Source organism: Watersipora subatra, chromosome 1 (assembly GCF_963576615.1).
Source record: "Watersipora subatra chromosome 1, tzWatSuba1.1, whole genome shotgun sequence".
In the NCBI taxonomy this organism is placed as follows: Eukaryota; Metazoa; Bryozoa; class Gymnolaemata; order Cheilostomatida; family Watersiporidae; genus Watersipora; species Watersipora subatra.
In genome coordinates this window covers 44239504-44266993 of record NC_088708.1, presented here as the reverse complement: position 1 = coordinate 44266993, position 27490 = coordinate 44239504, and the positions used below count along the sequence as shown (strand labels likewise).

General features: G+C 36.1%; 25 non-coding genes across 25 annotated transcripts; all 25 read left to right on the top strand.

Annotated features, from left to right (window-relative positions):
- The first annotated feature begins 73 nt into the window (after positions 1 to 73).
- On the top strand, positions 74 to 157 carry Trnal-cag (transfer RNA leucine (anticodon CAG)). The gene has a single exon. It is a non-coding gene; the product is annotated as a tRNA-Leu (tRNA).
- A 1468-nt stretch (positions 158 to 1625) lies between these two features.
- Positions 1626 to 1709, top strand: Trnal-cag (transfer RNA leucine (anticodon CAG)). Its single transcript has one exon. It is a non-coding gene; the product is annotated as a tRNA-Leu (tRNA).
- Positions 1710 to 2404: 695 nt separating this feature from the next.
- On the top strand, positions 2405 to 2488 carry Trnal-cag (transfer RNA leucine (anticodon CAG)). The gene has a single exon. It is a non-coding gene; the product is annotated as a tRNA-Leu (tRNA).
- A 694-nt stretch (positions 2489 to 3182) lies between these two features.
- Positions 3183 to 3266, top strand: Trnal-cag (transfer RNA leucine (anticodon CAG)). The gene has a single exon. It is a non-coding gene; the product is annotated as a tRNA-Leu (tRNA).
- Positions 3267 to 3958: 692 nt separating this feature from the next.
- Positions 3959 to 4042, top strand: Trnal-cag (transfer RNA leucine (anticodon CAG)). The gene has a single exon. It is a non-coding gene; the product is annotated as a tRNA-Leu (tRNA).
- Positions 4043 to 4642: 600 nt separating this feature from the next.
- On the top strand, positions 4643 to 4726 carry Trnal-cag (transfer RNA leucine (anticodon CAG)). Its single transcript has one exon. It is a non-coding gene; the product is annotated as a tRNA-Leu (tRNA).
- Positions 4727 to 6572: 1846 nt separating this feature from the next.
- On the top strand, positions 6573 to 6656 carry Trnal-cag (transfer RNA leucine (anticodon CAG)). The gene has a single exon. It is a non-coding gene; the product is annotated as a tRNA-Leu (tRNA).
- Positions 6657 to 7348: 692 nt separating this feature from the next.
- On the top strand, positions 7349 to 7432 carry Trnal-cag (transfer RNA leucine (anticodon CAG)). Its single transcript has one exon. It is a non-coding gene; the product is annotated as a tRNA-Leu (tRNA).
- Positions 7433 to 8124: 692 nt separating this feature from the next.
- Positions 8125 to 8208, top strand: Trnal-cag (transfer RNA leucine (anticodon CAG)). The gene has a single exon. It is a non-coding gene; the product is annotated as a tRNA-Leu (tRNA).
- Positions 8209 to 8900: 692 nt separating this feature from the next.
- Trnal-cag (transfer RNA leucine (anticodon CAG)) lies at positions 8901 to 8984 on the top strand. The gene has a single exon. It is a non-coding gene; the product is annotated as a tRNA-Leu (tRNA).
- Positions 8985 to 10813: 1829 nt separating this feature from the next.
- Trnal-cag (transfer RNA leucine (anticodon CAG)) lies at positions 10814 to 10898 on the top strand. The gene has a single exon. It is a non-coding gene; the product is annotated as a tRNA-Leu (tRNA).
- Positions 10899 to 11593: 695 nt separating this feature from the next.
- Positions 11594 to 11677, top strand: Trnal-cag (transfer RNA leucine (anticodon CAG)). The gene has a single exon. It is a non-coding gene; the product is annotated as a tRNA-Leu (tRNA).
- A 695-nt stretch (positions 11678 to 12372) lies between these two features.
- Positions 12373 to 12456, top strand: Trnal-cag (transfer RNA leucine (anticodon CAG)). The gene has a single exon. It is a non-coding gene; the product is annotated as a tRNA-Leu (tRNA).
- Positions 12457 to 13148: 692 nt separating this feature from the next.
- Trnal-cag (transfer RNA leucine (anticodon CAG)) lies at positions 13149 to 13232 on the top strand. The gene has a single exon. It is a non-coding gene; the product is annotated as a tRNA-Leu (tRNA).
- Positions 13233 to 14693: 1461 nt separating this feature from the next.
- Trnal-cag (transfer RNA leucine (anticodon CAG)) lies at positions 14694 to 14777 on the top strand. The gene has a single exon. It is a non-coding gene; the product is annotated as a tRNA-Leu (tRNA).
- Positions 14778 to 18550: 3773 nt separating this feature from the next.
- On the top strand, positions 18551 to 18634 carry Trnal-cag (transfer RNA leucine (anticodon CAG)). The gene has a single exon. It is a non-coding gene; the product is annotated as a tRNA-Leu (tRNA).
- Positions 18635 to 19329: 695 nt separating this feature from the next.
- On the top strand, positions 19330 to 19413 carry Trnal-cag (transfer RNA leucine (anticodon CAG)). Its single transcript has one exon. It is a non-coding gene; the product is annotated as a tRNA-Leu (tRNA).
- A 691-nt stretch (positions 19414 to 20104) lies between these two features.
- On the top strand, positions 20105 to 20188 carry Trnal-cag (transfer RNA leucine (anticodon CAG)). The gene has a single exon. It is a non-coding gene; the product is annotated as a tRNA-Leu (tRNA).
- A 695-nt stretch (positions 20189 to 20883) lies between these two features.
- Trnal-cag (transfer RNA leucine (anticodon CAG)) lies at positions 20884 to 20967 on the top strand. The gene has a single exon. It is a non-coding gene; the product is annotated as a tRNA-Leu (tRNA).
- A 2227-nt stretch (positions 20968 to 23194) lies between these two features.
- On the top strand, positions 23195 to 23278 carry Trnal-cag (transfer RNA leucine (anticodon CAG)). The gene has a single exon. It is a non-coding gene; the product is annotated as a tRNA-Leu (tRNA).
- Positions 23279 to 23973: 695 nt separating this feature from the next.
- Trnal-cag (transfer RNA leucine (anticodon CAG)) lies at positions 23974 to 24057 on the top strand. The gene has a single exon. It is a non-coding gene; the product is annotated as a tRNA-Leu (tRNA).
- Positions 24058 to 24748: 691 nt separating this feature from the next.
- Positions 24749 to 24832, top strand: Trnal-cag (transfer RNA leucine (anticodon CAG)). Its single transcript has one exon. It is a non-coding gene; the product is annotated as a tRNA-Leu (tRNA).
- A 695-nt stretch (positions 24833 to 25527) lies between these two features.
- Positions 25528 to 25611, top strand: Trnal-cag (transfer RNA leucine (anticodon CAG)). The gene has a single exon. It is a non-coding gene; the product is annotated as a tRNA-Leu (tRNA).
- Positions 25612 to 26306: 695 nt separating this feature from the next.
- On the top strand, positions 26307 to 26390 carry Trnal-cag (transfer RNA leucine (anticodon CAG)). Its single transcript has one exon. It is a non-coding gene; the product is annotated as a tRNA-Leu (tRNA).
- A 692-nt stretch (positions 26391 to 27082) lies between these two features.
- Positions 27083 to 27166, top strand: Trnal-cag (transfer RNA leucine (anticodon CAG)). Its single transcript has one exon. It is a non-coding gene; the product is annotated as a tRNA-Leu (tRNA).
- Positions 27167 to 27490: the final 324 nt, after the last annotated feature.

The following is a 27490-nucleotide window of genomic DNA, read 5'->3' as shown; positions in this document are numbered from 1 at the left end:
TGGCATTGCAACCTGATATGATGAATATTTTAGAGTTTCGAGCCAAAAATCTTTATTCTCCGACCTGTACATGGTCAGGATGGCCGAGTGGTCTGAGGCGCTGCGTTCAGGTCGCAGTCTACATCTGTAGGTGTGGGTTCGAATCCCACTTCTGACATGTAAACGGACTTTTATCATATTGAGCATGCGTGCTTTTTGGCAGATAAAAGTTCGTTTAGTTTACTGTTACACTGGTACAGGATTTTTCATTATACTACATTAATTTTAATAACTAAGTCTTTTTAGCTTAAACCATTTCACTAGAAATCTTACATCACATGGTCATATGCAACTCAGTCTAGTGTTTCCTTACAAAATTTTCATTTTCTTGTTTCAAAACAAAGTTTGATGGTGTTGTATCGTGATTGGATTTATATTTCAGAGTTCTGATCGACAAGTTTTTATTCCTAAAGCTATACATGATCAGGATGGCTGAGTTGTCTAAGGATCTGCGTTCAGAATGCAGTTTACATCTGTAGGCATGGGTTCGTATCCCACTTCTGATATACAGGCATTCTTTTGTTACCCAAATTGACCAAGGTTGGTTTCTCAGCAAATTTGACTCTCTTCAGCTTTCTGCAATATTAGGGTACATTTCAATTTCACTACACTAATTTCATCATCTCTGTATTTTTGGCTTAAAACATTTCACTTGATTTCTTTCATCACATGGTCATATGTGTTTCGTTCAAGTGTTTCAATAGTAACATTTCATTCTATTATTTCAACACGATGTTTGATGGCATTGCAACCTGATATGATGAATATTTTAGAGTTTTGAGCCAAAAATCTTTATTCTCGGACCTGTACATGGTCAGGATGGCCGAGTGGTCTAAGGCGCTGCGTTCAGGTTGCAGTCCACATCTGTAGGTGGGAGTTCGAATCCCACTTCTGACTTATAACCGCTTTTATCATATTGAGCAAGCGTGGTTTTGGCAGATGAAAGTTCGTTTAGTTTACTGTTACACTGGTACAAGATTTTTCATCGTACTACATTAATTTTAAGAACTAAGTCTTTTTAGCTTAAACCATTTCACTAGAAATCTTACATCACATGGTCATATGCGTCTCGTTCTAGTGTTTCCTTACAAATTTTTCATTTTCTTGTTTCAAAACAAAGTTTGATGGTGTTGTATCGTGATTGGATTTATATTTCAGAGTTCTGATCGACAAGTTTTTATTCCCAAAGCTCTACATGATCAGGATGGTTGAGTGGTCTAAGGAGCTGCAATCAGAATGCTGTTTACATCTGTAGGCATGGGTTCGAATCCCAGTTTTGGCATACAGTTCTTTTGTTACCCAAATTGACCAAGGATGGTTTCTCAGCAAATTTGACTCTCTTCAGCTTTCTGCAATATTAGGGTACATTTTAATTTCACTACACTAATTTCATCATCTCTGTATTTTTGGCTTAAAACATTTCACTTGACTTCTTTCATCACATGGTCATATGTGTTTCGTTCAAGTGTTTCAATAGTAACATTTCATTCTATTATTTCAACACGATGTTTGATGGCATTGCAACCTGATATGATGAATATTTTAGAGTTTTGAGCCAAAAATCTTTATTCTCGGACCTGTACATGGTCAGGATGGCCGAGTGGTCTAAGGCGCTGCGTTCAGGTCGCAGTCTACATCTGTAGGCGTGGGTTCGAATCCCACTTCTGACATGTAAACGGACTTTTATCATATTGAGCATGCGTGCTTTTTGGCAGATAAAAGTTCGTTTAGTTTACTGTTACACTGGTACAGGATTTTTCATTATACTACATTAATTTTAATAACTAAGTCTTTTTAGCTTAAACCATTTCACTAGAAATCTTACATCACATGGTCATATGCAACTCGGTCTAGTGTTTCCTTACAAAATTTTCATTTTTTTGTTTCAAAACAAAGTTTGATGGTGTTGTATCGTGATTGGATTTATATTTCAGAGTTCTGATCGACAAGTTTTTATTCCCAAAGCTATACATGATCAGGATGGCTGAGTTGTCTAAGGATGTGCGTTCAGAATGCACTTTACATCCGTAGGCATGGGTTCGTATCCCACTTCTGATATACAGGCATTCTTTTGTTACCCAAATTGACCAAGGTTGGTTTCTCAGCAAATTTGACTCTCTTCAGCTTTCTGCAATATTAGGGTACATTTTAATTTCACTACACTAATTTCATCATCTCTGTATTTTTGGCTTAAAACATTTCACTTGATTTCTTTCATCACATGGTCATATGTGTTTCGTTCAAGTGTTTCAATAGTAACATTTCATTCTATTATTTCAACACGATGTTTGATGGCATTGCAACCTGATATGATGAATATTTTAGAGTTTTGAGCCAAAAATCTTTATTCTCGGACCTGTACATGGTCAGGATGGCCGAGTGGTCTAAGGCGCTGCGTTCAGGTCGTAGTCTACATCTGTAGGCGTGGGTTCGAATCCCACTTCTGACATGTAACCTTTTGTTTATCATATTGAGCATGCGTGCTTTTTGGCAGATAAAAGTTCGTTTAGTTTACTGTTACACTGGTACAGGATTTTTCATTATACTACATTAATTTTAATAACTAAGTCTTTTTAGCTTAAACCATTTCACTAGAAATCTTACATCACATGGTCATATGTGTCTCGTTCTAGTGTTTCCTTACAAAATTTTCATTTTTTGTTTCAAAACAAAGTTTGATGGTGTTGTATCGAGATTGGGTTTATATTTCAGAGTTCTGATCGACAAGTTTTTATTCCCAAAGCTATACATGATCAGGATGGCTGAGTTGTCTAAGGATGTGCGTTCAGAATGCAGTTTACATCTGTAGGCATGGGTTCGTATTCCACTTCTGATATACAGGCATTCTTTTGTTACCCAAATTGAATAAGGTTGGTTTCTTAGAAAATTTGACTCGCTTTAGTTTTCTTCAATATTAGGGTACATTTTAATTTCACTACACTAATTTCATCATCTCTGTATTTTTGGCTTAAAACATTTCACTTGACTTCTTTCATCACATGGTCATATGTGTTTCGTTCAAGTGTTTCAATAGTAACATTTCATTCTATTATTTCAACACGATGTTTGATGGCATTGCAACCTGATATGATGAATATTTTAGAGTTTTGAGCCAAAAATCTTTATTCTCGGACCTGTACATGGTCAGGATGGCCGAGTGGTCTAAGGCGCTGCGTTCAGGTCGCAGTCTACATCTGTAGGCGTGGGTTCGAATCCCACTTCTGACATGTAAACGGACTTTTATCATATTGAGCATGCGTGCTTTTTGGCAGATAAAAGTTCGTTTAGTTTACTGTTACACTGGTACAGGATTTTTCATTATACTACATTAATTTTAATAACTAAGTCTTTTTAGCTTAAACCATTTCACTAGAAATCTTACATCACATGGTCATATGCAACTCGGTCTAGTGTTTCCTTACAAAATTTTCATTTTTTTGTTTCAAAACAAAGTTTGATGGTGTTGTATCGTGATTGGATTTATATTTCAGAGTTCTGATCGACAAGTTTTTATTCCCAAAGCTCTACATGATCAGGATGGTTGAGTGGTCTAAGGAGCTGCAATCAGAATGCTGTTTACATCTGTAGGCATGGGTTCGAATCCCAGTTTTGGCATACAGTTCTTTTGTTACCCAAATTGACCAAGGATGGTTTCTCAGCAAATTTGACTCTCTTCAGCTTTCTGCAATATTCGGGTACATTTTAATTTCACTACACTAATTTCATCATCTCTGTATTTTTGGCTTAAAACATTTCACTTGACTTCTTTCATCACATGGTCATATGTGTTTCGTTCAAGTGTTTCAATAGTAACATTTCATTCTATTATTTCAACACGATGTTTGATGGCATTGCAACCTGATATGATGAATATTTTAGAGTTTTGAGCCAAAAATCTTTATTCTCGGACCTGTACATGGTCAGGATGGCCGAGTGGTCTAAGGCGCTGCGTTCAGGTCGCAGTCTACATCTGTAGGCGTGGGTTCGAATCCCACTTCTGACATGTAAACGGACTTTTATCATATTGAGCATGCGTGCTTTTTGGCAGATAAAAGTTCGTTTAGTTTACTGTTACACTGGTACAGGATTTTTCATTATACTACATTAATTTTAATAACTAAGTCTTTTTAGCTTAAACCATTTCACTAGAAATCTTACATCACATGGTCATATGCAACTCAGTCTAGTGTTTCCTTACAAAATAGTCATTTTTTTGGTTCAAAACAAAGTTTGATGGTGTTGTATCGTGATTGGATTTATATTTCAGAGTTCTGATCGACAAGTTTTTATTCCCAAAGCTATACATGATCAGGATGGCTGAGTTGTCTAAGGATGTGCGTTAGCAAATTTGACTCTCTTCAGCTTTCTGCAATATTAGGGTACATTTTAATTTCACTACACTAATTTCATCATCTCTGTATTTTTGGCTTAAAACATTTCACTTGATTTCTTTCATCACATGGTCATATGTGTTTCGTTCAAGTGTTTCAATAGTAACATTTCATTATATTATTTCAACACGATGTTTGATGGCATTGCAACCTGATATGATGAATATTTTAGAGTTTCGAGCCAAAAATCTTTATTCTCCGACCTGTACATGGTCAGGATGGCCGAGTGGTCTAAGGCGCTGCGTTCAGGTCGTAGTCTACATCTGTAGGCGTGGGTTCGAATCCCACTTCTGACATGTAAACGGACTTTTATCATATTGAGCATGCGTGCTTTTTGGCAGATAAAAGTTTGTTTAGTTTACTGTTACACTGGTACAGGATTTTTCATTATACTACATTAATTTTAATAACTAAGTCTTTTTAGCTTAAACCATTTCACTAGAAATCTTACATCACATGGTCATATGCAACTCAGTCTAGTGTTTCCTTACAAAATTTTCATTTTTTTGTTTCAAAACAAAGTTTGATGGTGTTGTATCGTGATTGGATTTATATTTCAGAGTTCTGATCGACAAGTTTTTATTCCCAAAGCTATACATGATCAGGATGGCTGAGTTGTCTAAGGATGTGCGTTCAGAATGCACTTTACATCTGTAGGCATGGGTTCGTATCCCACTTCTGATATACAGGCATTCTTTTGTTACCCAAATTGACCAAGGTTGGTTTCTCAGCAAATTTGACTCTCTTCAGCTTTCTGCAATATTAGGGTACATTTTAATTTCACTACACTAATTTCATCATCTCTGTATTTTTGGCTTAAAACATTTCACTAGAAATCTTACATCACATGGTCATATGCAACTCAGTCTAGTGTTTCCTTACAAAATTTTCATTTTTTTGTTTCAAAACAAAGTTTGATGGTGTTGTATCGTGATTGGATTTATATTTCAGAGTTCTGATCGACAAGTTTTTATTCCCAAAGCTATACATGATCAGGATGGCTGAGTTGTCTAAGGATCTGCGTTCAGAATGCAGTTTACATCTGTAGGCATGGGTTCGTATCCCACTTCTCATATACAGGCATTATTTTGTTATCGGAATTGAACAAGGTTGTGTTCTCAGAAAATTTGACTCGCGTTAGTTTTCTGTTATATTAGCGTATATTTCGATTTAACTAGACTAAGTCCATCATCTCAGTGTTTCTAGGTTTAACCATTTCACTTGACTTTGTACTATCACTTGGCCGTAAGTATCTACATAGTACTGTAACTTTTTTATATCAATACAACGTTTGGAGGAATTTTAATGCAGTTATAATCTGATTTCATAACATTTCAGAGAAAAATCGTTGGTAATTAAGTTATGCATGGTCAGGGTGGCCGAGTGGTCTAAGGCGCTGCGTTCAGGTTGCAGTCCACGTCTGTAGGTGGGAGTTCGAATCCTACTTCTGACTTATAACCGCTTTTATCATATTGAGCAAGCGTGGTTTTGGCAGATGAAAGTTCGTTTAGTTTACTGTTACACTGGTACAGGATTTTTCATCGTACTACATTAATTTTAAGAACTAAGTCTTTTTAGCTTAAACCATTTCACTAGAAATCTTACATCACATGGTCATATGCGTCTCGATCTAGTGTTTCCTTACAAAATTTTCATTTTCTTGTTTCAAAACAAAGTTTGATGGTGTTGTATCGTGACTGGATTTATATTTCAGAGTTCTGATCGACAAGTTTTTATTCCCAAAGCTCTACATGATCTGGATGGTTGAGTGGTCTAAGGAGCTGCAATCAGAATGCTGTTTACACTTGTAGGCATGGGTTCGAATCCCAGTTTTGGCATACAGTTTTTTTGTTACCCAAATTGACCAAGGTTGGTTTCTCAGCAAATTTGACTCTCTTCAGCTTTCTGCAATATTAGGGTACATTTTAATTTCACTACACTAATTTCATCATCTCTGTATTTTTGGCTTAAAACATTTCACTTGATTTCTTTCATCACATGGTCATATGTGTTTCGTTCAAGTGTTTCAATAGTAACATTTCATTCTATTATTTCAACACGATGTTTGATGGCATTGCAACCTGATAGGATGAATATTTTAGAGTTTTGAGCCAAAAATCTTTATTCTCGGACCTGTACATGGTCAGGATGGCCGAGTGGTCTAAGGCGCTGCGTTCAGGTCGTAGTGTACATCTGTAGGCGTGGGTTCGAATCCCACTTCTGACATGTAAACGAATTTTTATCATATTGAGCATGCGTGCTTTTTGGCAAATAAGAGTTCGTTTTGTTTGCTGTTACACTGGTACAGGATTTTTCATTGTACTACATTAATTTGAATAACTAAGTCTTTTTAGCTTAAACCATTTCACTAGAAATCTTACATCACATAGTTATATGCAACTCAGTCTAGTGTTTCGTAACAAAATTTTCATTTTTTTGTTTCAAAACAAAGTTTGATGGTGTTGTATCGTGATTGGATTTATATTTCAGAGTTCTGATCGACAAGTTTTTATTCCCAAAGCTATACGTGATCAGGATGGTTGAGTGGTCTAAGGAGCTGCAATCAGAATGCTGTTTACATCTGTAGGCATGGGTTCGAATCCCAGTTTTGGCATACAGTTTTTTTGTTACCCAAATTGACCAAGGTTGGTTTCTCAGCAAATTTGACTCTCTTCAACTTTCTGCAATATTAGGGTACATTTTAATTTCACTACATTAATTTCATCATCTCTGTATCTTTGGCTTAAAACATTTCACTTGATTTCTTTCATCACATGGTCATATGTGTTTCGTTCAAGTGTTTCAATAGTAACATTCCATTCTATTATTTCAACACGATGTTTGATGGCATTGCAACCTGATAGGATGAATATTTTAGAGTTTTGAGCCAAAAATCTTTATTCTCGGACCTGTACATGGTCAGGATGGCCGAGTGGTCTAAGGCGCTGCGTTCAGGTCGCAGTCTACATCTGTAGGCGTGGGTTCGAATCCCACTTCTGACATGTAACCTTTTGTTTATCATATTGAGCAAGCGCGCTTTTTGGCAAATAAGAGTTCGTTTTGTTTGCTGTTACACTGGTACAGGATTCTTCATTGTACTACATTAATTTTAATAACTAAGTCTTTTTAGCTTAAACCATTTCACTAGAAATCTTACATCACATAGTTATATGCAACTCAGTCTAGTGTTTCCTAACAAAATTTTCATTTTTTTGTTTCAAAACAAAGTTTGATGGTGTTGTATCGTGATTGGATTTATATTTCAGAGTTCTGATCGACAAGTTTTTATTCCCAAAGCTATACGTGATCAGGATGGTTGAGTGGTCTAAGGAGCTGCAATCAGAATGCTGTTTACATCTGTAGGCATGGGTTCGAATCCCAGTTTTGGCATACAGTTTTTTTGTTACCCAAATTGACCAAGGTTGGTTTCTCAGCAAATTTGACTCTCTTCAGCTTTCTGCAATATTAGGGTACATTTTAATTTCACTACATTAATTTCATCATCTCTGTATTTTTGGCTTAAAACATTTCACTTGATTTCTTTCATCACATGGTCATATGTGTTTCGTTCAAGTGTTTCAATAGTAACATTCCATTCTATTATTTCAACACGATGTTTGATGGCATTGCAACCTGATAGGATGAATATTTTAGAGTTTTGAGCCAAAAATCTTTATTCTCGGACCTGTACATGGTCAGGATGGCCGAGTGGTCTAAGGCGCTGCGTTCAGGTCGCAGTCTACATCTGTAGGCGTGGGTTCGAATCCCACTTCTGACATGTAACCTTTTGTTTATCATATTGAGCAAGCGCGCTTTTTGGCAAATAAGAGTTCGTTTTGTTTGCTGTTACACTGGTACAGGATTTTTCATTGTACTACATTAATTTTAATAACTAAGTCTTTTTAGCTTAAACCATTTCACTAGAAATCTTACATCACATAGTTATATGCAACTCAGTCTAGTGTTTCCTAACAAAATTTTCATTTTTTTGTTTCAAAACAAAGTTTGATGGTGTTGTATCGTGATTGGATTTATATTTCAGAGTTCTGATCGACAAGTTTTTATTCCCAAAGCTATACGTGATCAGGATGGTTGAGTGGTCTAAGGAGCTGCAATCAGAATGCTGTTTACATCTGTAGGCATGGGTTCGAATCCCAGTTTTGGCATACAGTTTTTTTGTTACTCAAATTGACCAAGGTTGGTTTCTCAGCAAATTTGACTCTCTTCAGCTTTCTGCAATATTAGGGTACATTTTAATTTCACTACATTAATTTCATCATCTCTGTATTTTTGGCTTAAAACATTTCACTTGATTTCTTTCATCACATGGTCATATGTGTTTCGTTCAAGTGTTTCAATAGTAACATTCCATTCTATTATTTCAACACGATGTTTGATGGCATTGCAACCTGATAGGATGAATATTTTAGAGTTTTGAGCCAAAAATCTTTATTCTCGGACCTGTACATGGTCAGGATGGCCGAGTGGTCTAAGGCGCTGCGTTCAGGTCGCAGTCTACATCTGTAGGCGTGGGTTCGAATCCCACTTCTGATATACAGGCATTCTTTTGTTACCCAAATTGAACAGGGTTGTGTTCTTAGAAAATTTGACTCGCGTTAGTTTTCTGTTATATTAGCGTATATTTCGATTTAACTAGACTAAGTCCATCATCTCAGTGTTTCTAGGTTTAACCATTTCACTTGACTTTGTACTATCACTTGGCCGTAAGTATCTACATAGTACTGTAACTTTTTTATATCAATACAACGTTTGGAGGAATTTTAATGCAGTTATAATCTGATTTCATAACATTTCAGAAAAAAATCGTTGCTAATTAAGTTATGCATGGTCAGGGTGGCCGAGTGGTCTAAGGCGCTGCGTTCAGGTTGCAGTCCACATCTGTAGGTGGGAGTTCGAATCCCACTTCTGACTTATAACCGCTTTTATCATATTGAGCAAGCGTGGTTTTGGCAGATGAAAGTTCGTTTAGTTTACTGTTACACTGGTACAAGACTTTTCATCGTACTACATTAATTTTAAGAACTAAGTCTTTTTAGCTTAAACCATTTCACTAGAAATCTTACATCACATAGTTATATGCAACTCAGTCTAGTGTTTCCTAACAAAATTTTCATTTTTTTGTTTCAAAACAAAGTTTGATGGTGTTGTATCGTGATTGGATTTATATTTCAGAGTTCTGATCGACAAGTTTTTATTCCCAAAGCTATACATGATCAGGATGGCTGAGTTGTCTAAGGATCTGCGTTCAGAATGCAGTTTACATCTGTAGGCATGGGTTCGTATCCCACTTCTGATATACAGGCATTCTTTTGTTACCCAAATTGAACAGGGTTGTGTTCTCAGAAAATTTGACTCGCGTTAGTTTTCTGTTATATTAGCGTATATTTCGATTTAACTAGACTAAGTCCATCATCTCAGTGTTTCTAGGTTTAACCATTTCACTTGACTTTTTACTATTATTTGGACGTAAGTATCTCCATAGTACTCTAACTTTTTTATATCAATACAACGTTTGGAGGAATTTTAATGCAGTTATAATCTGATTTCATAACATTTCAGAAAAAAATCGTTGGTAATTAAGTTATGCATGGTCAGGGTGGCCGAGTGGTCTAAGGCGCTGCGTTCAGGTTGCAGTCCACGTCTGTAGGTGGGAGTTCGAATCCCACTTCTGACTTATAACCGCTTTTATCATATTGAGCAAGCGTGGTTTTGGCAGATGAAAGTTCGTTTAGTTTACTGTTACACTGGTACAGGATTTTTCATCGTACTACATTAATTTTAAGAACTAAGTCTTTTTAGCTTAAACCATTTCACTAGAAATCTTACATCACATGGTCATATGCGTCTCGTTCTAGTGTTTCCTTACAAAATTTTCATTTTCTTGTTTCAAAACAAAGTTTGATGGTGTTGTATCGTGACTGGATTTATATTTCAGAGTTCTGATCGACAAGTTTTTATTCCCAAAGCTCTACATGATCTGGATGGTTGAGTGGTCTAAGGAGCTGCAATCAGAATCCTGTTTACATTTGTAGGCATGGGTTCGAATCCCAGTTTTGGCATACAGTTTTTTTGTTACCCAAATTGACCAAGGTTGGTTTCTCAGCAAATTTGACTCTCTTCAGCTTTCTGCAATATTAGGGTACATTTTAATTTCACTACATTAATTTCATCATCTCTGTATTTTTGGCTTAAAACATTTCACTTGATTTCTTTCATCACATGGTCATATGTGTTTCGTTCAAGTGTTTCAATAGTAACATTTCATTCTATTATTTCAACACGTTGTTTGATGGCATTGCAACCTGATAGGATGAATATTTTAGAGTTTTGAGCCAAAAATCTTTATTCTCGGACCTGTACATGGTCAGGATGGCCGAGTGGTCTAAGGCGCTGCGTTCAGGTCGCAGTCTACATCTGTAGGCGTGGGTTCGAATCCCACTTCTGCCATGTAAACGGACTTTTATCATATTGAGCATGCGTGCTTTTTGGCAGATAAAAGTTCGTTTAGTTTACTGTTACACTGGTACAGGATTTTTCATTGTACTACATTAATTTTAATAACTAAGTCTTTTTAGCTTAAACCATTTCACTAGAAATCTTACATCACATGGTCATATGCGTCTCGTTCTAGTGTTTCCTTACAAAATTTTCATTTTTTTGTTTCAAAACAAAGTTTGATGGTGTTGTATCGTGACTGGATTTATATTTCAGAGTTCTGATCGACAAGTTTTTATTCCCAAAGCTATACATGATCAGGATGGCTGAGTTGTCTAAGGATGTGCGTTCAGAATGCAGTTTACATCTGTAGGCATGGGTTCGTATCCCACTTCTGATATACAGGCATTCTTTTGTTACCCAAATTGACCAAGGTTGGTTTCTCAGCAAATTTGACTCTCTTCAGCTTTCTGCAATATTAGGGTACATTTTAATTTCACTACACTAATTTCATCATCTCTGTATTTTTGGCTTAAAACATTTCACTTGATTTCTTTCATCACATGGTCATATGTGTTTCGTTCAAGTGTTTCCATAGGAACATTTCATTCTATTATTTCAACACGCTGTTTGATGGCATTGCAACCTGATAGGATGAATATTTTAGAGTTTTGAGCCAAAAATCTTTATTCTCGGACCTGTACATGGTCAGGATGGCCGAGTGGTCTAAGGCGCTGCGTTCAGGTCGCAGTCTACATCTGTAGGTGTGGGTTCGAATCCCACTTCTGACATGTAAACGTACTTTTATCATATTGAGCATGCGTGCTTTTTGGCAGATAAAAGTTCGTTTAGTTTACTATTACACTGGTACAGGATTTTTCATTGTACTACATTAATTTTAATAACTAAGTCTTTTTAGCTTAAACCATTTCACTAGAAATCTTACATCACATGGTCATATGCGTCTCGTTCTAGTGTTTCCTTACAAAATTTTCATTTTCTTGTTTCAAAACAAAGTTTGATGGTGTTGTATCGTGACTGGATTTATATTTCAGAGTTCTGATCGACAAGTTTTTATTCCCAAAGCTATACATGATCAGGATGGCTGAGTTGTCTAAGGATGTGCGTTCAGAATGCAGTTTACATCTGTAGGCATGGGTTCGTATCCCACTTCTGATATACAGGCATTCTTTTGTTACCCAAATTGACCAAGGTTGGTTTCTCAGCAAATTTGACTCTCTTCAGCTTTCTGCAATATTAGGGTACATTTTAATTTCACTACACTAATTTCATCATCTCTGTATTTTTGGCTTAAAACATTTCACTTGATTTCTTTCATCACATGGTCATATGTGTTTCGTTCAAGTGTTTCCATAGTAACATTTCATTCTATTACTTCAACACGATGTTTGATGGCATTGCAACCTGATAGGATGAATATTTTAGAGTTTTGAGCCAAAAATCTTTATTCTCGGACCTGTACATGGTCAGGATGGCCGAGTGGTCTAAGGCGCTGCGTTCAGGTCGTAGTGTACATCTGTAGGCGTGGGTTCGAATCCCACTTCTGACATGTAAACGAATTTTTATCATATTGAGCATGCGTGCTTTTTGGCAAATAAAAGTTCGTTTTGTTTGCTGTTACACTGGTACAGGATTTTTCATTGTACTACATTAATTTGAATAACTAAGTCTTTTTAGCTTAAACCATTTCACTAGAAATCTTACATCACATAGTTATATGCAACTCAGTCTAGTGTTTCGTAACAAAATTTTCATTTTTTTGTTTCAAAACAAAGTTTGATGGTGTTGTATCGTGATTGGATTTATATTTCAGAGTTCTGATCGACAAGTTTTTATTCCCAAAGCTATACGTGATCAGGATGGTTGAGTGGTCTAAGGAGCTGCAATCAGAATGCTGTTTACATCTGTAGGCATGGGTTCGAAGCCCAGTTTTGGCATACAGTTTTTTTGTTACCCAAATTGACCAAGGTTGGTTTCTCAGCAAATTTGACTCTCTTCAACTTTCTGCAATATTAGGGTACATTTTAATTTCACTACATTAATTTCATCATCTCTGTATCTTTGGCTTAAAACATTTCACTTGATTTCTTTCATCACATGGTCATATGTGTTTCGTTCAAGTGTTTCAATAGTAACATTCCATTCTATTATTTCAACACGATGTTTGATGGCATTGCAACCTGATAGGATGAATATTTTAGAGTTTTGAGCCAAAAATCTTTATTCTCGGACCTGTACATGGTCAGGATGGCCGAGTGGTCTAAGGCGCTGCGTTCAGGTCGCAGTCTACATCTGTAGGCGTGGGTTCGAATCCCACTTCTGACATGTAACCTTTTGTTTATCATATTGAGCAAGCGCGCTTTTTGGCAAATAAGAGTTCGTTTTGTTTGCTGTTACACTGGTACAGGATTCTTCATTGTACTACATTAATTTTAATAACTAAGTCTTTTTAGCTTAAACCATTTCACTAGAAATCTTACATCACATAGTTATATGCAACTCAGTCTAGTGTTTCCTAACAAAATTTTCATTTTTTTGTTTCAAAACAAAGTTTGATGGTGTTGTATCGTGATTGGATTTATATTTCAGAGTTCTGATCGACAAGTTTTTATTCCCAAAGCTATACGTGATCAGGATGGCTGAGTTGTCTAAGGATCTGCGTTCAGAATGCAGTTTACATCTGTAGACGTGGGTTCGTATCCCACTTCTGATATACAGGCATTATTTTGTTACCCAAATTGAACAGGGTTGTGTTCTTAGAAAATTTGACTCGCTTTAGTTTTCTGTTATATTAGCGTATATTTCGATTTAACTAGACTAAGTCCATCATCTCAGTGTTTCTAGGTTTAACCATTTCACTTGACTTTGTACTATCACTTGGCCGTAAGTATCTACATAGTACTGTAACTTTTTTATATCAATACAACGTTTGGAGGAATTTTAATGCGGTTATAATCTGATTTAATAACATTTCAGAAAAAAATCGTTGGTAATTAAGTTATGCATGGTCAGGGTGGCCGAGTGGTCTAAGGCGCTGCGTTCAGGTTTCAGTCCACATCTGTGGGTGTAGGTTCGAATCCCACTTCTGATATGTAAACGGATTTTTATCATATTGAGCAAGCGTGCTTTTTGGCAGATAAAAGTTTGTTGAGTTTACTGTTACACTGGTACAGGATTTTTCATCGTACTACATTAATTTTAAGAACTAAGTCTTTTTAGCTTAAACCATTTCACTAGAAATCTTACATCACATGGTCATATGCGTCTCGTTCTAATGTTTCCTTACAAAATTTTCATTTTCTTGTTTCAAAACAAAGTTTGATGGTGTTGTATCGTGATTGGATTTATATTTCAGAGTTCTGATCGACAAGTTTTTATTCACAAAGCTCTACATGATCAGGATGGTTGAGTGGTCTAAGGAGCTGCGTTCAGAAAGCTGTTTACATCTGTAGGCATGGGTTCGAATTCCAGTTTTGGCATACAGGCATTCTTTTGTTACCCAAATTGACCAAGGTTGGTTTCTCAGCAAATTTGACTCTCTTCAGCTTTCTGCATAATTAGCGTACATTTTAATTTCACTACACTAATTTCATCATCTCTGTATTTTTGGCTTAAACATTTCACTTGATTTCTTTCATCACATGGTCATATGTGTTTCGTTCAAGTGTTTCAATAGTAACATTTCATTCTATTATTTCAACACGATGTTTGATGGCATTGCAACATGATATGATGAATATTTTAGAGTTTTGAGACAAAAAATCGTTATTCTCGGACCTGTACATGGTCAGGATGGCCGAGTGGTCTGAGGCGCTGTGTTCAGGTCGCAGTCTACATCTGTAGGCGTGGGTTCGAATCCTACTTCTGACATGTAACCTTTTGTTTATCATATTGAGCAAGCGTGCTTTTTGGCAAATAAGAGTTCGTTTTGTTTGCTGTTACACTGGTACAGGATTTTTCATTGTACTACATTAATTTTAATAACTAAGTCTTTTTAGCTTAAACCATTTCACTAGAAATCTTACATCACATGGTCATATGCGTCTCGTTCTAGTGTTTCCTTACAAAATTTTCATTTTCTTGTTTCAAAACAAAGTTTGATGGTGTTGTATCGTGATTGGATTTATATTTCAGAGTTCTAATCGACAAGTTTTTAATCTCAAAGCTCTACATGATCAGGATGGTTGAGTGGTCTAAGGAGCTGCGTTCAGAATGCTGTTTACATCTGTAGGCATGGGTTCGAATCCCAGTTTTGGCATACAGTTTTTTTGTTACCTAAATTGACCAAGGTTGGTTTCTCAGCAAATTTGACTCTCTTCAGCTTTCTGCAATATTAGGGTACATTTTAATTTCACTACACTAATTTCATCATCTCTGTATTTTTGGCTTAAAACATTTCACGTGACTTCTTTCATCACATGGTCATATGTGTTTCATTCAAGTGTTTCCATAGGAACATTTCATTTTATTGTTTCAACACGATGTTTGATGGCATTGCAACCTGATATGATGAATATTTTAGAGTTTCGAGCCAAAAATCTTTATTCTCGGATCTGTACATGGTCAGGATGGTCGAATGGTCTAAGGCGCTGCGTTCAGGTGGTAGTCTACATCTGTAGGCGTGGGTTCGAATCCCACTTCTGACATGTAAACGGACTTTTATCATATTGAGCATGCGTGCTTTTTGGCAGATAAAAGTTCGTTTAGTTTACTGTTACACTGGTACAGGATTTTTCATTATACTACATTAATTTTAATAAATAAGTCTTTTTAGCTTAAACCATTTCACTAGAAATCTTACATCACATGGTCATATGCAACTCAGTCTAGTGTTTCCTTACAAAATTTTCATTTTTTTGTTTCAAAACAAAGTTTGATGGTGTTGTATCGTGATTGGATTTATATTTCAGAGTTCTAATCGACAAGTTTTTAATCTCAAAGCTCTACATGATCAGGATGGTTGAGTGGTCTAAGGAGCTGCGTTCAGAATGCTGTTTACATCTGTAGGCATGGGTTCGAATCCCAGTTTTGGCATACAGTTTTTTTGTTACCTAAATTGACCAAGGTTGGTTTCTCAGCAAATTTGACTCTCTTCAGCTTTCTGCAATATTAGGGTACATTTTAATTTCACTACACTAATTTCATCATCTCTGTATTTTTGGCTTAAAACATTTCACGTGACTTCTTTCATCACATGGTCATATGTGTTTCATTCAAGTGTTTCCATAGGAACATTTCATTTTATTGTTTCAACACGATGTTTGATGGCATTGCAACCTGATATGATGAATATTTTAGAGTTTCGAGCCAAAAATCTTTATTCTCGGACCTGTACATGGTCAGGATGGTCGAATGGTCTGAGGCGCTGCGTTCAGGTCGTAGTCTACATCTGTAGGCGTGGGTTCGAATCCCAGACATGTAAACGGACTTTTATCATATTGAGCATGCGTGCTTTTTGGAAGATAAAAGTTCGTTTAGTTTACTGTTACACTGGTACAGGATTTTTCATTATACTACATTAATTTTAATAAATAAGTCTTTTTAGCTTAAACCATTTCACTAGAAATCTTACATCACATGGTTATATCCAACTCAATCTAGTGTTTCCTTACAAAATTTTCATTTTTTTGTTTCAAAACAAAGTTTGATGGTGTTGTATCGTGATTGGATTTATATTTCAGAGTTCTGATTGACAAGTTTTTATTCCCAAAGCTATACATGATCAGGATGGCTGAGTTGTCTAAGGATGTGCGTTCAGAATGCAGTTTACATCTGTAGGCATGGGTTCGTATCCCACTTCTGATATACAGGCATTCTTTTGTTACCCAAATTGAACAGGGTTGTGTTCTCAGAAAATTTGACTCGCGTTAGTTTTCTGTTATATTAGCGTATATTTCGATTTAACTAGACTAAGTCCATCATCTCAGTGTTTCTAGGTTTAACCATTTCACTTGACTTTGTACTATCACTTGGTCGTAAGTATCTCCATAGTACTGTAACTTTTTTATATCAATACAACGTTTGGAGGAATTTTAATGCGGTTATAATCTGATTTCATAACATTTCAGAAAAAAATCGTTGGTATTTAAGTTATGCATGGTCAGGGTGGCCGAGTGGTCTAAGGCGCTGCGTTCAGGTTTCAGTCCACATCTGTGGGTGGGAGTTCGAATCCTACTTCTGACTTATAACCGCTTTTTATCATATTGAGCAAGCGTGCTTTTTGGCAGATGAAAGTTCGTTTAGTTTATTGTTACACTGGTACAGGATTTTTCATCGTACTACATTAATTTTAAGAACTAAGTCTTTTTAGCTTAAACCATTTCACTAGAAATCTTACATCACATGGTCATATGCGTCTCGTTCTAGTGTTTCCTTACAAAATTTTCATTTTCTTGTTTCAAAACAAAGTTTGATGGTGTTGTATCGTGATTGGATTTATATTTCAGAGTTCTGATCGACAAGTTTTTATTCCCATGCTCTACATGATCAGGATGGTTGAGTGGTCTAAGGAGCTGCGTTCAGAATGCTGTTTACATCTGTAGGCATGGGTTCGAATCCCAGTTTTGGCATACAGTTTTTTTGTTACCCAAATTGACCAAGGTTGGTTTCTCAGCAAATTTGACTCTCTTCAGCTTTCTGCAATATTAGGGTACATTTTAATTTCACTACACTAATTTCATCATCTCTGTATTTTTGGCTTAAAACATTTCACTTGATTTCTTTCATCACATGGTCATATGTGTTTCGTTCAAGTGTTTCCATAGTAACATTTCATTCTATGATTTCAACACGATGTTTGATGGCATTGCAACCTGATATGATGAATATTTTAGAGTTTCGAGCCAAAAATCTTTATTCTCGGACCTGTACATGGTCAGGATGGTCGAATGGTCTGAGGCGCTGCGTTCAGGTCGTAGTCTACATCTGTAGGCGTGGGTTCGAATCCCAGACATGTAAACGGACTTTTATCATATTGAGCATGCGTGCTTTTTGGCAGATGAAAGTTCGTTTAGTTTACTGTTACACTGGTACAGGATTTTTCATTGTACTACATTAATTTTAAGAACTAAGTCTTTTTAGCTTAAACCATTTCACTAGAAATCTTACATCACATGGTCATATGCGTCTCGTTCTAGTGTTTCCTTACAAAATTTTCATTTTCTTGTTTCAAAACAAAGTTTGATGGTGTTGTATCGTGATTGGATTTATATTTCAGAGTTCTGATCGACAAGTTTTTATTCCCATGCTCTACATGATCAGGATGGTTGAGTGGTCTAAGGAGCTGCGTTCAGAATGCTGTTTACATCTGTAGGCATGGGTTCGAATCCCAGTTTTGGCATACAGTTTTTTTGTTACCCAAATTGACCAAGGTTGGCTTCTCAGCAAATTTGACTCTCTTCAGCTTTCTGCAATATTAGGGTACATTTTAATTTCACTACACTATTTTCATCGTCTCTGTATTTTTGGCTTAAAACATTTCACTTGATTTCTTTCATCACATGGTCATATGTGTTTCGTTCAAGTGTTTCCATAGTAACATTTCATTCAATTATTTCAACACGATGTTTAATGGCATTGCAACCTGATATGATGAATATTTTAGAGTTTCGAGCCAAAATTCTTTATTCTCGGACCTGTACATGGTCAGGATGGCCGAGTGGTCTAAGGCGCTGCGTTCAGGTCGCAGTCTACATCTGCAGGCGTGGGTTCGAATCCCACTTCTGACATGTAACCTTTTGTTTATCATATTGAGCAAGCGTGCTTTTTGGCAAATAAGAGTCCGTTTTGTTTGCTGTTACACTGGTACAGGATTTTTCATTGTACTACATTAATTTTAAGAACTAAGTCTTTTTAGCTTAAACCATTTCACTAGAAATCTTACATCACATGGTCATATGCAACTCAGTCTAGTGTTTCCTTACAAAATTTTCATTTTTTTGTTTCAAAACAAAGTTTGATGGTGTTGTATCGTGATTGGATTTATATTTCAGAGTTCTGATCGACAAACTTTTATTCCTACAGCTCTACATGATCAGGATGGCTGAGTTGTCTAAGGATGTGCGTTCAGAATGCAGTTTACATCTGTAGGCATGGGTTCGTATCCCACTTCTGATATACAGGCATTCTTTTGTTACCCAAATTGACCAAGGTTGGTTTCTCAGCAAATTTGACTCTCTTCAGCTTTCTGCAATATTAGGGTACATTTTAATTTCACTACACTAATTTCATCATCTCTGTATTTTTGGCTTAAAACATTTCACTTGATTTCTTTCATCACATGGTCATATGTGTTTCGTTCAAGTGTTTCCATAGTAACATTTCATTCTATTATTTCAACACGATGTTTGATGGCATTGCAACCTGATATGATGAATATTTTAGAGTTTCGAGCCAAAAATCTTTATTCTCGGATCTGTACATGGTCAGGATGGCCGAGTGGTCTAAGGCGCTGCGTTCAGGTCGCAGTCTACATCTGTAGGTGTGGGTTCGAATCCCACTTCTGACATGTAACCTTTTGTTTATCATATTGAGCAAGTGTGCTTTTTGGCAAATAAGAGTTCGTTTTGTTTGCTGTTACACTGGTACAGGATTTTTCATTGTACTACATTAATTTTAATAACTAAGTCTTGTTAGCTTAAACCATTTCACTAGAAATCTTACATCACATAGTTATATGCGTCTCGTTCTAGTGTTTCCTTACAAAATTTTCATTTTCTTGTTTCAAAACAAAGTTTGATGGTGTTGTATCGTGATTGGATTTATATTTCAGAGTTCTGATCGACAAGTTTTTATTCCCATGCTCTACATGATCAGGATGGTTGAGTGGTCTAAGGAGCTGCGTTCAGAATGCTGTTTACATCTGAAGGCATGGGTTCGAATCCCAGTTTTGGCATACAGTTTTTTTGTTACCCAAAATGACCAAGGTTGGCTTCTCAGCAAATTTGACTCTCTTCAGCTTTCTGCAATATTAGGGTACATTTTAATTTCACTACACTATTTTCATCGTCTCTGTATTTTTGGCTTAAAACATTTCACTTGATTTCTTTCATCACATGGTCATATGTGTTTCGTTCAAGTGTTTCCATAGTAACATTTCATTCTATTATTTCAACACGATGTTTGATGGCATTGCAACCTGATAGGATGAATATTTTAGAGTTTCCAGCCAAAAATCTTTATTCTCGGACCTGTACATGGTCAGGATGGCCGAGTGGTCTAAGGCGCTGCGTTCAGGTCGCAGTCTACATCTGTAGGCGTGGGTTCGAATCCCACTTCTGACATGTAAACGGACTTTTATCATATTGAGCATGCGTGCTTTTTGGCAGATAAAAGTTCGTTTAGTTTACTGTTACACTGGTACAGGATTTTTCATTATACTACATTAATTTTAATAAATAAGTCTTTTTAGCTTAAACCATTTCACTAGAAATCTTACATCACATGGTCATATGCAACTCAGTCTAGTGTTTCCTTACAAAATTTTCATTTTTTTGTTTCAAAACAAAGTTTGATGGTGTTGTATCGTGATTGGATTTATATTTCAGAGTTCTGATCGACAAGTTTTTATTCCCAAAGCTATACATGATCAGGATGGCTGAGTTGTCTAAGGATCTGCGTTCAGAATGCAGTTTACATCTGTAGGCATGGGTTCGTATCCCACTTTTGATATACAGGCATTCTTTTGTTACCCAAATTGACCAAGGTTGGTTTCTCAGCAAATTTGACTCTCTTCAGCTTTTTGCAATATTAGGGTACATTTTAATTTCATTACACTAATTTCATCATCTCTGTATTTTTGGCTTAAAACATTTCACTTGATTTCTTTCATCACATGGTCATATGTGTTTCGTTCAAGTGTTTCAATAGTAACATTTCATTCTATTATTTCAACACGATGTTTGATGGCATTGCAACCTGATATGATGAATATTTTAGAGTTTCGAGCCAAAAATCTTTATTCTTGCACCTGTACATGGTCAGGATGGCCGAGTGGTCTAAAGCGCTGCGTTCAGGTCGCAGTCTACATCTGTAGGTGTGGGTTCGAATCCCACTTCTGACATGTAACCTTTTGTTTATCATATTGAGCAAGCGTGCTTTTTGGCAAATAAGAGTTCGTTTTGTTTGCTGTTACACTGGTACAGGATTTTTCATTGTACTACATTAATTTTAATAACTAAGTCTTTTTAGCTTAAACCATTTCACTAGAAATCTTACATCACATGGTCATATGCGTCTCGTTCTAGTGTTTCCTTACAAAATTTTCATTTTCTTGTTTCAAAACAAAGTTTGATGGTGTTGTATCGTGATTGGATTTATATTTCAGAGTTCTAATCGACAAGTTTTTAATCCCAAAGCTCTACATGATCAGGATGGTTGAGTGGTCTAAGGAGCTGCATTCAGAATGCTGTTTACATCTGTAGGCATGGGTTCGAATCCCAGTTTTGGCATACAGTTTTTTTGTTACCTAAATTGACCAAGGTTGGTTTCTCAGCAAATTTGACTCTCTTCAGCTTTCTGCAATATTAGGGTACATTTTAATTTCACTACACTAATTTCATCATCTCTGTATTTTTGGCTTAAAACATTTCACGTGACTTCTTTCATCACATGGTCATATGTGTTTCATTCAAGTGTTTCCATAGGAACATTTCATTTTATTGTTTCAACACGATGTTTGATGGCATTGCAACCTGATATGATGAATATTTTAGAGTTTCGAGCCAAAAATCTTTATTCTCGGATCTGTACATGGTCAGGATGGTCGAATGGTCTAAGGCGCTGCGTTCAGGTCGTAGTCTACATCTGTAGGCGTGGGTTCGAATCCCAGACATGTAAACGGACTTTTATCATATTGAGCATGCGTGCTTTTTGGAAGATAAAAGTTCGTTTAGTTTACTGTTACACTGGTACAGGATTTTTCATTATACTACATTAATTTTAATAAATAAGTCTTTTTAGCTTAAACCATTTCACTAGAAATCTTACATCACATGGTTATATGCAACTCAATCTAGTGTTTCCTTACAAAATTTTCATTTTTTTGTTTCAAAACAAAGATTGATGGTGTTGTATCGTGATTGGATTTATATTTCAGAGTTCTGATCGACAAGTTTTTATTCCTACAGCTCTACATGATCAGGATGGTTGAGTGGTCTAAGGAGCTGCGTTCAGAATGCAGTTTACATCTGTAGGCATGGGTTCGTATCTCACTTCTGATATACAGGCATTCTTTTGTTACCCAAATTGAACAGGGTTGTGTTCTCAGAAAATTTGACTCGCGTTAGTTTTCTGTTATATTAGCGTATATTTCGATTTAACTAGACTAAGTCCATCATCTCAGTGTTTCTAGGTTTAACCATTTCACTTGACTTTGTACTATCACTTGGCCGTAAGTATCTACATAGTACTGTAACTTTTTTATATCAATACAACGTTTGGAGGAATTTTAATGCGGTTATAATCTGATTTCATAACATTTCAGAAAAAAATCGTTGGTAATTAAGTTATGCATGGTCAGGGTGGCCGAGTGGTCTAAGGCGCTGCGTTCAGGTTTCAGTCCACATCTGTGGGTGGGAGTTCGAATCCTACTTCTGACTTATAACCGCTTTTTATCATATTGAGCAAGCGTGCTTTTTGGCAGATGAAAGTTCGTTTAGTTTACTGTTACACTGGTACAGGATTTTTCATCGTACTACATTAATTTTAAGAACTAAGTCTTTTTAGCTTAAACCATTTCACTAGAAATCTTACATCACATGGTCATATGCGTCTCGTTCTAGTGTTTCCTTACAAAATTTTCATTTTCTTGTTTCAAAACAAAGTTTGATGGTGTTGTATCGTGATTGGATTTATATTTCAGAGTTCTGATCGACAAGTTTTTATTCCCATGCTCTACATGATCAGGATGGTTGAGTGGTCTAAGGAGCTGCGTTCAGAATGCTGTTTACATCTGTAGGCATGGGTTCGAATCCCAGTTTTGGCATACAGTTTTTTTGTTACCCAAATTGACCAAGGTTGGCTTCTCAGCAAATTTGACTCTCTTCAGCTTTCTGCAATATTAGGGTACATTTTAATTTCACTACACTATTTTCATCGTCTCTGTATTTTTGGCTTAAAACATTTCACTTGATTTCTTTCATCACATGGTCATATGTGTTTCGTTCAAGTGTTTCCATAGTAACATTTCATTCAATTATTTCAACACGATGTTTGATGGCATTGCAACCTGATATGATGAATATTTTAGAGTTTCGAGCCAAAATTCTTTATTCTCGGACCTGTACATGGTCAGGATGGTCGAGTGGTCTAAGGCGCTGCGTTCAGGTCGCAGTCTACATCTGCAGGCGTGGGTTCGAATCCCACTTCTGACATGTAACCTTTTGTTTATCATATTGAGCAAGCGTGCTTTTTGGCAAATAAGAGTCCGTTTTGTTTGCTGTTACACTGGTACAGGATTTTCCATTGTACTACATTAATTTTAATAACTAAGTCTTTTTAGCTTAAACCATTTCACTAGAAATCTTACATCACATGGTCATATGCAACTCAGTCTAGTGTTTCCTTACAAAATTTTCATTTTTTTGTTTCAAAACAAAGTTTGATGGTGTTGTATCGTGATTGGATTTATATTTCAGAGTTCTGATCGACAAACTTTTATTCCTACAGCTCTACATGATCAGGATGGCTGAGTTGTCTAAGGATGTGCGTTCAGAATGCAGTTTACATCTGTAGGCATGGGTTCGTATCCCACTTCTGATATACAGGCATTCTTTTGTTACCCAAATTGACCAAGGTTGGTTTCTCAGCAAATTTGACTCTCTTCAGCTTTCTGCAATATTAGGGTACATTTTAATTTCACTACACTAATTTCATCATCTCTGTATTTTTGGCTTAAAACATTTCACTTGATTTCTTTCATCACATGGTCATATGTGTTTCGTTCAAGTGTTTCCATAGTAACATTTCATTCTATTATTTCAACACGATGTTTGATGGCATTGCAACCTGATATGATGAATATTTTAGAGTTTCGAGCCAAAAATCTTTATTCTCGGATCTGTACATGGTCAGGATGGCCGAGTGGTCTAAGGCGCTGCGTTCAGGTCGCAGTCTACATCTGTAGGTGTGGGTTCGAATCCCACTTCTGACATGTAACCTTTTGTTTATCATATTGAGCAAGTGTGCTTTTTGGCAAATAAGAGTTCGTTTTGTTTGCTGTTACACTGGTACAGGATTTTTCATTGTACTACATTAATTTTAATAACTAAGTCTTTTTAGCTTAAACCATTTCACTAGAAATCTTACATCACATAGTTATATGCGTCTCGTTCTAGTGTTTCCTTACAAAATTTTCATTTTCTTGTTTCAAAACAAAGTTTGATGGTGTTGTATCGTGATTGGATTTATATTTCAGAGTTCTGATCGACAAGTTTTTATTCCCATGCTCTACATGATCAGGATGGTTGAGTGGTCTAAGGAGCTGCGTTCAGAATGCTGTTTACATCTGAAGGCATGGGTTCGAATCCCAGTTTTGGCATACAGTTTTTTTGTTACCCAAAATGACCAAGGTTGGCTTCTCAGCAAATTTGACTCTCTTCAGCTTTCTGCAATATTAGGGTACATTTTAATTTCACTACACTATTTTCATCGTCTCTGTATTTTTGGCTTAAAACATTTCACTTGATTTCTTTCATCACATGGTCATATGTGTTTCGTTCAAGTGTTTCCATAGTAACATTTCATTCTATTATTTCAACACGATGTTTGATGGCATTGCAACCTGATATGATGAATATTTTAGAGTTTCGAGCCAAAAATCTTTATTCTCGGACCTGTACATGGTCAGGATGGCCGAGTGGTCTAAGGCGCTGCGTTCAGGTCGCAGTCTACATCTGTAGGCGTGGGTTCGAATCCCACTTCTGACATGTAACCTTTTGTTTATCATATTGAGCATGCGTGCTTTTTGGCAGATGAAAGTTCGTTTAGTTTATTGTTACACTGGTACAGGATTTTTCATCGTACTACATTAATTTTAAGAACTAAGTCTTTTTAGCTTAAACCATTTCACTAGAAATCTTACATCACATGGTCCTATGCGTCTCGTTGTAGTGTTTCCTTACAAAATTTTCATTTTCTTGTTTCAAAACAAAGTTTGATGGTGTTGTATCGTTATTGGATTTATATTTCAGAGTTCTGATCGACAAGTTTTTATTCCCAAAGCTATACATGATCAGGATGGCTGAGTTGTCTAAGGATCTGCGTTCAGAATGCAGTTTACATCTGTAGGCATTGGTTCGTATCCCACTTCTGATATACAGGCATTCTTTTGTTACCCAAATTGACCAAGGTTGGTTTCTCAGCAAATTTGACTCTCTTCAGCTTTCTGCAATATTAGGGTACATTTTAATTTCACTACACTAATTTCATCATCTCTGTATTTTTGGCTTAAAACATTTCACTTGATTTCTTTCATCACATGGTCATATGTGTTTCGTTCAAGTGTTTTAATAGTAACATTTCATTCTATTATTTCAACACGATGTTTGATGGCATTGCAACCTGATATGATGAATATTTTAGAGTTTCCAGCCAAAAATCTTTATTCTCGGACCTGTACATGGTCAGGATGGCCGAGTGGTCTAAGGCGCTGCGTTCAGGTCGCAGTCTACATCTGTAGGCGTGGGTTCGAATCCCACTTCTGACATGTAAACGGACTTTTATCATATTGAGCATGCGTGCTTTTTGGCAGATAAAAGTTCGTTTAGTTTACTGTTACACTGGTACAGGATTTTTCATTATACTACATTAATTTTAATAAATAAGTCTTTTTAGCTTAAACCATTTCACTAGAAATCTTACATCACATGGTCATATGCAACTCAGTCTAGTGTTTCCTTACAAAATTTTCATTTTTTTGTTTCAAAACAAAGTTTGATGGTGTTGTATCGTGATTGGATTTATATTTCAGAGTTCTGATCGACAAGTTTTTATTCCCAAAGCTATACATGATCAGGATGGCTGAGTTGTCTAAGGATCTGCGTTCAGAATGCAGTTTACATCTGTAGGCATGGGTTCGTATCCCACTTTTGATATACAGGCATTCTTTTGTTACCCAAATTGACCAAGGTTGGTTTCTCAGCAAATTTGACTCTCTTCAGCTTTTTGCAATATTAGGGTACATTTTAATTTCATTACACTAATTTCATCATCTCTGTATTTTTGGCTTAAAACATTTCACTTGATTTCTTTCATCACATGGTCATATGTGTTTCGTTCAAGTGTTTCAATAGTAACATTTCATTCTATTATTTCAACACGATGTTTGATGGCATTGCAACCTGATATGATGAATATTTTAGAGTTTCGAGCCAAAAATCTTTATTCTTGCACCTGTACATGGTCAGGATGGCCGAGTGGTCTAAAGCGCTGCGTTCAGGTCGCAGTCTACATCTGTAGGTGTGGGTTCGAATCCCACTTCTGACATGTAACCTTTTGTTTATCATATTGAGCAAGCGTGCTTTTTGGCAAATAAGAGTTCGTTTTGTTTGCTGTTACACTGGTACAGGATTTTTCATTGTACTACATTAATTTTAATAACTAAGTCTTTTTAGCTTAAACCATTTCACTAGAAATCTTACATCACATGGTCATATGCGTCTCGTTCTAGTGTTTCCTTACAAAATTTTCATTTTCTTGTTTCAAAACAAAGTTTGATGGTGTTGTATCGTGATTGGATTTATATTTCAGAGTTCTAATCGACAAGTTTTTAATCCCAAAGCTCTACATGATCAGGATGGTTGAGTGGTCTAAGGAGCTGCGTTCAGAATGCTGTTTACATCTGTAGGCATGGGTTCGAATCCCAGTTTTGGCATACAGTTTTTTTGTTACCTAAATTGACCAAGGTTGGTTTCTCAGCAAATTTGACTCTCTTCAGCTTTCTGCAATATTAGGGTACATTTTAATTTCACTACACTAATTTCATCATCTCTGTATTTTTGGCTTATAACATTTCACGTGACTTCTTTCATCACATGGTCATATGTGTTTCATTCAAGTGTTTCCATAGGAACATTTCATTTTATTGTTTCAACACGATGTTTGATGGCATTGCAACCTGATATGATGAATATTTTAGAGTTTCGAGCCAAAAATCTTTATTCTCGGATCTGTACATGGTCAGGATGGTCGAATGGTCTAAGGCGCTGCGTTCAGGTCGTAGTCTACATCTGTAGGCGTGGGTTCGAATCCCACTTCTGACATGTAAACGGACTTTTATCATATTGAGCATGCGTGCTTTTTGGCAGATAAAAGTTCGTTTAGTTTACTGTTACACTGGTACAGGATTTTTCATTATACTACATTAATTTTAATAAATAAGTCTTTTTAGCTTAAACCATTTCACTAGAAATCTTACATCACATGGTCATATGCAACTCAGTCTAGTGTTTCCTTACAAAATTTTCATTTTTTTGTTTCAAAACAAAGTTTGATGGTGTTGTATCGTGATTGGATTCATATTTCAGAGTTCCGATCGACAAGTTTTTATTCCCAAAGCTATACATGATCAAGATGGCTGAGTTGTC